Source organism: Ammodytes marinus (genome assembly GCF_949987685.1).
Source record: "Ammodytes marinus genome assembly, chromosome: 12".
Lineage (NCBI taxonomy): Eukaryota > Metazoa > Chordata > Actinopteri > Uranoscopiformes > Ammodytidae > Ammodytes > Ammodytes marinus.
Genome location: NC_137216.1, coordinates 28,139,339 through 28,149,338, shown reverse-complemented (window position 1 = coordinate 28,149,338; position 10,000 = coordinate 28,139,339). Strand labels below are relative to the sequence as shown.

The 10,000-nt window shown below is 39.7% G+C and overlaps 1 protein-coding gene across 1 annotated transcript in view; it reads left to right on the top strand.

Annotated features, from left to right (window-relative positions):
• The window catches only part of dgkg (diacylglycerol kinase, gamma), a gene marked incomplete at both ends in the record, with an annotated part of 107,261 nt that overhangs the window by 53,944 nt on the left and 43,317 nt on the right, over positions 1-10,000 (top strand). The gene's annotated exons all lie outside the window — the stretch shown is intronic.

Genomic DNA, 10,000 nt, shown 5'->3' with positions numbered 1-10,000 from the left:
TCTCTCTCTCTCTCCAATCCTATAGTGCAGATAGGATTACTGTATGGGCTAAAAGAAACTACTTTTATTCTTGAACAATAACCACAAGGGGCGATTAGTAGCTGTTTATGGGGCTTGCAGTAGTGTCACGTAACATTTTCTTTCTTTAGATGGAGTTTGCACAGTTGTCAAGGATCAAATTAAAGTCTTGTTACCGTGGGAATTGAGATTAAGAGCTTGTTTGTACCTCAGATTGTGTGATATAGTCAGGGATGCATCACACAAACTCTGTGTCTCCAATGTCTATCATCCATACAGTATATTGAGAATAATTCTTAGGTACGGTACGGTTATTTTCATTTCCATTTAACTTTGATTTATCATTGAGAGATCAATTTAGGGGTGACCCTCATTTGCAATGATGTCAGGTCAAGCTAACGCAAAGTGAAAACAACAATACATACACAATATACAATGCAAATACATCAAATACACAACAACTGATAAAGAGACAAAATAATTGAAACATTTAGACAGTGATGTAAAGTGGCTGCACTTAAAATGAGACACCATTCCCATCTTTTGACAGTGGAAACGTAAATAATTGGCGAGCCGTACTGTACCAAACTGAATTGGCTCGCAACATTTGAATTGAGGCTTAAATTTACCCAAAAACAGACGTTATAATTTGTATTCAACAACATGTGTAAGTCATGTTTCTTCAACTTTCAATCCAGATTTTTGCCATGTTGAAAGCGTTATGGAAATGCAGATAAGATGGCCATTGTAACTGTTGTGTAAAAATCACCCAGGAGCTTATTTGAGACATGAGAACGTATACGCCATCTGATCAGTTGAACATATGGAGTTGCATGTTCAAAATCAGAGGCCCTGCTGAAGGGAACTAAAGTCAGATCTATGCAGTGTTTGCCTCTGCAACACTTCAGAAATATAGACAAATGGGGTGCTCCGGTGGCGTAGTGGATAGAGCGCGTACCATATTGGCTCCGGCCTTCGTTGCAGTGGTCGTGGGTTCAAATCCAACCCGTGGACCTTTACTGCAGGTCATCCCCTCTCTCTCTCTCTGTCTCCCCATTTCAACTCTTTACTGTCTAGTAAAGCTTGAAAATGCCAAAACAATAATCTTTATAAAAAGAAATGTAGACTAATCTGGATTTTTCACAGTCTTGTTATAGTAGGGATGTTATGTTGTGGCCAATAGGCTATGATGTCATTTCTTTATGAATGGTAAGTGTTCTTACTGAGACAAAGGTTCTACTAAATGTAATGCTGTCCTGAACTGAGTGTGTGAGTGTTTATTCAGAAAACGGTCACGACCACACTTACATAAAGTGTGTGTGTGTGTGTGTGTGTGTGTGTGTGTGTGTGTGTGTGTGTGTGTGAGTGAGAGAGGGGGGAGAGAGAGACAGATATTGAGAGTGAAAGAGAGAGAGGGAGATAGAAAGACAGAAATTGAGAGAGTGGGAGAGAGAGACAGAGAGAGAGAGGGAGAGAGAGACAGAGAGAGAGGGAGACAGATAGAGGGAGAGAGAGACAGAAAGAGAGACAGAGAGAGAGAAAGAGAGAGAGACAGAGAGATAGGGAGACAGATAGAGGGAGAGAGAGACAGAAAGAGAGACAGAGAGAGAGAAAGAGAGACAGAGAGACAGAGAGATAGGGAGACAGATAGAGGGAGAGAGAGACAGAAAGAGAGACAGAAAGAGAGACAGAGAGAGAGAGGGAGAGAGAGACAGAAAGAGAGACAGAGAGAGAGAAAGAGAGGGAGACAGATAGAGGGAGAGAGAGAGAGACAGAGAGAGAGGGAGACGGATAGAGGGAGAGAGAGATTGAGTAGCGCTGGCACAGACTGAAGGTCAGGGGAAGTATCAGTGACAGGAAGTGAGCGTTGCCAGGTTCAGGCCAGGTTACCGCGGTAATGAATGACCGTGCTGAGTGACACCTGGACGCGCTTTAATATAGGGAGGAACACACACACACACACACACACACACACACACACACACACACACACACACACACACACACACACACACACACACACACACACATTCACAAACACTTAAACAGTCTTTATGGCTATAGACACAGCAGGTATAAACATGTTTTTTTCAAGCACTGCATGGTACATTTTTAGATGTTTGGGCTATTTTTGCTTCCTTAGCACATCTTCTTTCATACTAGTATGAACAGGTCCAACATGTACATTCAGGTGTTTATTTGACTAAACCTGGTCTGTTTGCGTTTGTATATTTTCTCCTATACAACCATCTGCAACAGCCATCATCTCAACATTTGGTTTTTTCTCTCAATACTCTGAACCAAAAATCTCAACTTATAAAGCACTAACATCAACTAAACTTTCCATAATCAATCTTAGCACTTTTCCGAAGGTTATTACAGAATAGCATGTATGTCTATCCGTCTGTCTGCTGTGTGTGTGTGTGTGTGTGTGTGTGTGTGTGTGTGTGTGTGTGTGTGTGTGTGTGTGTGTGTGTGTGTGTGTGTGTGTGTGTGTGTGTGTGTGTGTGTGTGTGTGTGTGTGTGTGTGTGTGTGTGTGTGTGTGTGTTATTCATATGTTGTTCAATGGTCCAAGTATTGCCCAACAGGTTGAATGCTATAGCTGCCTATCTTCCTCACTTCCTACTATTCTTACATTTCTTGGCACGTCATCGCCGCCAGCTGTTGATAAGTGGGATGCCTCGGATCCTTGAACGTAACGTGATTCCCTCGTCCACGTGTTTACGAACGAACGCAAGCTGAAAAAAACAAAACAGTCGCCCCATTCTTAAAACTATTGCTCCATTGAGAAAAACTCTACGGGGCATGGGAGCCTTACTGTCTTTTTCACAGACTAAACATTTCTAAAACCTTTTTTTTTTAAAGTGTTTATTCTCATATACACTTCTATATGAGCTTACTGTTTTGAAATAGACAAACAACAGCAATATACTGTAGGTCAGAATTTTCTATCTATCTATCTATCTATCTATCTATCTATCTATCTATCTATCTATCTATCTATCTATCTATCTATCTATCTATCTATCTATCTATCTATCTATCTATCTATCTATCTCTATCTCTCTCTCTCTCTCTCTCTCTCTCTCTCTATCTATCTATCTATCTATCTATCTATCTATCTATCTATCTATCTATCTATCTATCTATCTATCTATCTATCTATCTATCTATCTATCTATCTATCTATCTATCTATCTATCTATCTATCTATCTATCTATCTATCTATCTATCTATCTATCTATCTATCTATCTATCTATCTATCTATCTATCTATCTATCTATCTATCTATCTATCTATCTATCTATCTATCTATCTATCTATCTATCTATCTATCTATCTATCTATCTATCTATCTATCTATCTATCTATCTCTCTCTCTCTCTCTCTCTCTCTCTCTCTCTCTCTCTCTCTCTCTATCTATCTATCTATCTATCTATCTATCTATCTATCTATCTATCTATCTATCCTCTCTCTCTCTATCTCTCTCTCTCTCTATCTATCTATTCTCTCTCTCTCTCACTCTCTCTCTCTCTATCTATCTATTCTCTCTCTCTCTATCTATCTCTCTATCTCTATCTATCTATTCTATCTATCTATCTATCTATCTATCTATCTATCTATCTATCTATCTATCTATCTATCTATCTATCTATCTATCTATCTATCTATCTATCTATCTATCTATCTATCTATCTATCTATCTATCTATCTATCTATCTATCTATCTATCTATCTATCTATCCATCTATCCATACCAGTAAAACGTAAGGCTCTTATTTGTATTTATAATGAAAAAATGTGTGTAAAAACATGAGCTTTTCTCTCTATTCTACAAGCTAACCTGAGCTTTTCACTCACATATGAGAGTTTGTCGGGCCTGCTATGACATTTTCACTTTGACATTAAACTAACCAAGCCCCCTTTACCAGAGGGCCAGTGAAACACAACAAGGGTGAAACTGAAAACCTCTATCTCACGGGTCCCACCGAGGTGACATTTCCAAGCTTATGTTTTTGTTGTTTTCGTTTTTTCTATTTGTTGTTTTGATCACTCTTTTTCACCCTTTCCCACTTTTTCACATCAGCCCATCCGATAGCACGTCCTCTTGCCCCCGCGATACACACAGCCCCAAAAACTTCAAAACGGCAAGATCAAAACAACCTTCATCACTCAAATGTCACATATCGTTACAGACATATTTTTTCAGGGGGTGAGGGGGGGGGGGGGCATAACACAAAAATGCATAAAAGTAGAGATTGCCTTAGGACTGAATAGGGGACAGAGAGCAGATTTTTTTTGTGACATGAAAACAGCCCGTTGTGTTTTGGACAGCTTTGTGTGGCCACTTTGAGGTCATTGCCTTGCCCTAAACCACTGGACATGCTGCCACAAAAATCGGATTGTACCAAAATCATGTAAAAAATATTGTTAAACAGGCTCCCAAGGCAGATTTTTAAATAACTTTCCCTCACAAAATCATCCCATGTTGTTGTGATGAGTAATAACCTTTTAATGACCTTGCAATGAGAATGGTCTTTTTCACCGTTTGACCTCTGTAGGCAAAGTTAGCTTCTGTTTGTCTATGGGGATCATGACTGACACACACACACACACACACACACACACACACACACACACACACACACACACACACACACACACACACACACACACACACACACGCACACACACACACACACACGCTCACCTGTGCAGTCTCCTCTCTCCCATAGGTCCCAACGTATCAAATTCTCATCCAGTTAAAGGCAGCAGATGCGACTCTATTTTAGGATCTCATTTTCGCTGATGCCGTGACATCGTAGCACAGTGTCTGGCTGGTTGAAAAGGTGTTTTGCATCGCGGCCGGTGGCAAAAGTGGATTTTTTATTTTTTTTTTCCATAGTGTGTCAACTGAGGAAATGTCTAATTATACACCTGTCCACCTGTGCTGTCACAACCTTTCGTTCTCCTTGTTGCCTAGCGCTGGAACACCTGCATGGTTGGGCAGGGGGCCAGGCCTTTCAACACACATGCTATTGCCTGCCAAATTTGGAGAATGCAAGACTTTGTAGTATCAAAGGTGAAGTGAGCGATATATTTATGTTAATATACGTTGTTAAATCGCTCTATATTCGTACAGTGATCACTGATATAGTGTGCATGTTTCATAAAGCCGATCTCTCAGTCGCCCGCTCTGCATGCAATCGGCAAATAAACTTTTCTGGGATCCCACAACCTGGTTTCCAATCAGAAGAGACAATGCTACAAACCGGCACGTCTCACTGCCACTTTTGCCTACTGAACCTTTAATGGTGGATTCAGAGATTTTTGAGAATACTTGTTGTCAAAATCACTTTTTTGTTTTGTCAAAATCAGTGAAAAGCTACCTGTCCGTACTGTGTGTGTACTGAAAAAACAAATCCAGTGTTAATACACAGCCTATGCTCTGTAAAAGGGCATGTTTCCAGCTACGTTTCCCCCCCCCCCCCCCCCCCCCCATGTTTGCTTACCAGTTTACAGAGCCTAGGCTGTGTATTAACTCTGGATTTCTTTTATAGCACACACACTACATACAGGTATAACGGATCGTGAGGGGATATTAACTGATTTTGATTTAGACTTTTACGGAAAGTGATTTTGACAACAAGATCTTTCTAGAATTTCTTATTCCACCTTTAATACACACACCTAACTATTCCACTTCACACAAACGATGGCATATTAGATCAATCGTTTGTTGACCTAGTTAGAAATTGAGATATAGCACTGATTTGCACACACGCTTCCAAGAACGTGGAAATGTAGGACCAAAACTATTTGTTGCATCTTAACGAGCAGCGTGCTCATTTGCTGATACATCCTATTGGCAGCCTAACACCTCGGGAGCTGCCAGGCCTGTAATATTAGCCGACTGTGGGCAAGTTTAAAGAGTCACATTGTGATAGTTATATTGACTGGTGGTTATTTTTAGGCTGTGCACCAGTACTATCTATATTTTTCTTTCATTCATTAAAACAATAACATATTCAGTTGGACACTAAATGACAATACATACGCAGTGTTGGAAAAGATTAAGAGACCAGTCTGGATTTTTCTTGAATCTTCATCTCTACATAACTTTATATCATAAAACCACAATGTTCACTCTACTCATACATATGCCTATACATAGTCAAACGAGAGACACTGAACATTTGGAGTGGTTTTTCCAGAGCTTTATATAAGTTTTGTTGGTCTTAACAGATTTTTTTGGGCTTATTGTGACAGTAATTGTGTATGAAAGTGCACTGTATTGATAAAGCACATACTAAGATTAGCCTGTAGTTAATCAGGAGTGGATTAGCGAATACCTTATTTGGATGTGTGAACTTACTACCATCTTCGCACCGGTTGCCTTTAGGGTTTGACTTTAAGGTTATTTTAAATGTTTTTAAGGTCGAACATGGGTTAGCTTTAGCAAGAATGTACATTTCACAACTCCTTTACCAAACTCAAACTTTAAGGGTCTTACAAACCCTGTGTACAAAAAAATAATCCAAACAAAAATTTATTTTACAATAGTTTTTTTTTTTATTGTTTTTTTTTGTGGCATTTTCAAGCTTTATTAGACAGTACAGAGTTGAAATAGGGAGACAGAGAGAGAGGGGGGGATGACCTGCAGTAAGGGTCCATGGGTCGGAGTTGAACCCGTGACCACTGCAACGAAGGCCTGAGCCAATATGGTACGCGCTCTATCCACAACACCACCAGAGCGCCCTGATTTTACAATATTTTTTAACAATTGTTCCCACGATCGAGGCTAGTGCAGTGAGGGAGAGATTGTGCCATTGTGCCGGCATCTTTAAATCTGTGCAATAACCTTCCACAACCAATAAAATGCTCCCATTCTTAATTGGTTGTTTGTTTGTGGGCGTTTCTTTTTTTACTACAATTTCTACTACTGCTGTTTGTTTCGTAGTCTGTCTTCTGTTGCCATTCACTGTCAGTTGTACAACACTTTTTTAATAGTCGTATAAAAATGCACTTGAATTGATTTGATATTGTGTGTCGCCACTTCCAGTCTGATTAATCACATTTCTCTCATGTTAAAAATGCAAGCCACTGTTTTCCTTACATAATAAATACCTATAGTAAGTATAATAAGTATTTTCTTTAAATTAAAAGGATAATTTCTCTTTATAATATATTGAAGTTAATGTTACTTTTATGACTTTTTTTCAGAATGATTCATATAGCAAGACTTCTTCAAATCCACATGTAATAGATATAGATTCAGCACAGAAAATAGGTACTTCGATAATACACAGTGTTCTTTTAAATAATTTATTTTTATATTAGTTGTAGTAATTTTTTTTGTTTCTGACTTCATTTCTTCATTTCTTTTAGCATTAACTGGCGGAAGTGACTCCGGTTGTGCCATGTGTCTTGTCTCTGTTAAGCACTTTAAGCAGAATCAGATGATGTTGTTATTATATGACAATGACAGAGTGAAATGCCCTTAACAGAGCCTTTATACGTTAACATTGTTACCGAATCCGCCCCTTTAAAATGACACTTTCCATCCACTGTGCTCTGTTGGGCTGTGTACCATCACCTTAAAGAGACATACACATATAGATGTCACATTTATGTCAGCTACTGTATACGACTCCCTATTTGATATATGTCGAATTGATGTCATTTCTGAAGCCATGCGTCTTAAATTGCATTTTCTGCATGTACAGTTTGGGTTTATCAGTGAGAGGCAGGACACATCCTCGGGCCTGTGTGTGCGTGGGGGCGAGGGGTGTGTGTGTGGGGGGGGAGAGAGGGGGGGAGGTGTGTGTGTGTGTGTGTGTGTGTGTGTGTGTGTGTGTGTGTGTGTGTGTGTGTGTGTGTGTGTTGTGGTGGTGGTGGTGCAGAAGCAGTGTCTGGTTAAGCTCAAATTAAGGCAGCTCCATTTAATTGATCACATCCGATCAAAGCTCAAGTGTCCAGAACTCTGCTGTGTGTGTGTGTGTGTGTGTGTGTGTGTGTGTGTGTGTGTGTGTGTGTGTGTGTGTGTGTGTGTGTGTGTGTGTGTGTGTGTGTGTGTGTGTGTGTGTGTGTGTGTGTGTGTGTGTGTGTGTGTGTGTGTGTGTGTGTGTGTGTGCTATGTACTGTATGCCCACATGCTGTAGCCTTTGTATGAAGCATAAGGGATGTTCATTGTATTCTTTATGTTGATATAACAGCTTTCATTTGAGCCTGTTGGTGGTGTTACGGACAGTGTTGCCAACACACTTACATAACCAGTTGTTGATGTCCTAAAAAGGCCTTTACATTTAAATTCTTGTCATGTAGGCCGCCATTTATGCCTTGTCTTGATGCACAATTATGTTTTTTCACATATATCCATTTTTTTTTTGGGACAAACAAGACACACAAATTAAAGGGAAAAAACAACTTGCCATTTGAATGTTCAATAGCCGACCACTTCAAACGAACAATTTAGTTAACAAAGACAAAACATACATTTCAATATATTTTATATAATCAAATATCTATTTTTACCTCATCAATGCCTCGTCATATGGTCGTGAATTTTTTTTTTTTTAAAGATTGTTCCTCATAATTTTCGTTAATGGAATTAACACCATTTACGTGTGACAATTATTCTAAAATGCCGACACGGTGTAAGTTGTAGAACATCGATAATGCTGTTGTGGCAGAACAAGCCCCTGGTGGCATGGATCTTATTGTGTGTGTGTGTGTGTGTGTGTGTGTGTGTGTGTGTGTGTGTGTGTGTGTGTGTGTGTGTGTGTGTGTGTGTGTGTGTGTGTGTGTGTGTGTGTGTGTGTGTGTGTGTGTGTGTGTGTGTGTGTGTGTGTGTGTGTGTGTGTGTGTGAGCATGTGTGTGTGCGTTGATCTTTGTGTGTGTGTGTGTGCGTGCGTTGATCTTTGTGTGTTTGTGCGTGTGTGTGTGTTTGTTTCTGTGTGTGTGTGTGCCTTAATCTTTATGTGTGTGCGCGTGAGTGAGCGTGTGTGTGGCGTGTGTGTGTGTGTGTGTGTCTGTGCCTGGAGCGAGCATGTGTGTCTGTGTGCGTTGATCTTTGCGTGTGCGCGTGAGTGAGCGTGTGCGTGTGTGTGTGTGTGTGTGTGTGGAGGTCACAGTGAGGCAGCTCCAGTGAGTGATCAGGATTACGTTGCCCTGTGACCCCAGTGTCAGGGGTTAAACACAGGCTCCGGCCTCCACGCTGCCACCAGCAACTTCTGACCTCCTGTTCAACGCTGCGTATAAATCCAATGGCTCTTCTGCTTCTCTCAAGCTGTCACTTAAACCTGCAGTGTGTAGAATTTTGGGTTTTATTTCCTAGCAGATTTTGTAGAAAGTAATTATAATATCCACAAGTACGTTTAATTTAGTGCATAATAGCTGAAATTTTTTTTTTATTATTATTTTTTCCTTAGAAAGGGTCTCATATATGTCCATATTTCTGCATATTTTGGACCAAGGCCTAGTGCCGCCATCTTGAAAGTGTCATAGTTGGAATGTCATCAGGTGCATTGTTTAAAATTTAGAATTGTTCTTGTCCTTGAAGGCCACTGTAGCTTCTGTTATTATTCGAAAGGGTTGGGGTTACCCAGGGAGTGTTGCATTCTAGAACTTTGTAGAACTTTCTTGATGATGTCATATTACACACTGCACCTTTAACTTTAAACTGAATTACAGAAGACATGACAACTCTTACTGTGGTAGTTACTAAATCCAGCACCATGCAATCATGTCAACCTGCTATCAAAATAATGATTATTTTAGTCACTGGTTAATCTTCTGTTAAACTGGTCTGATGAATATATCAATTGTTTTGTCAATACATTTAAATCAAACATTCCAACCTAAATATAAGTCCCATGACGAAGTGTGTAAATTGACTTTAATTCCATTTTTGTTATGTAACTGATTGGTAGTGAATTTAAATGAAGTGTAACATTGTTTTTTGCCTTAGCCTTGGAT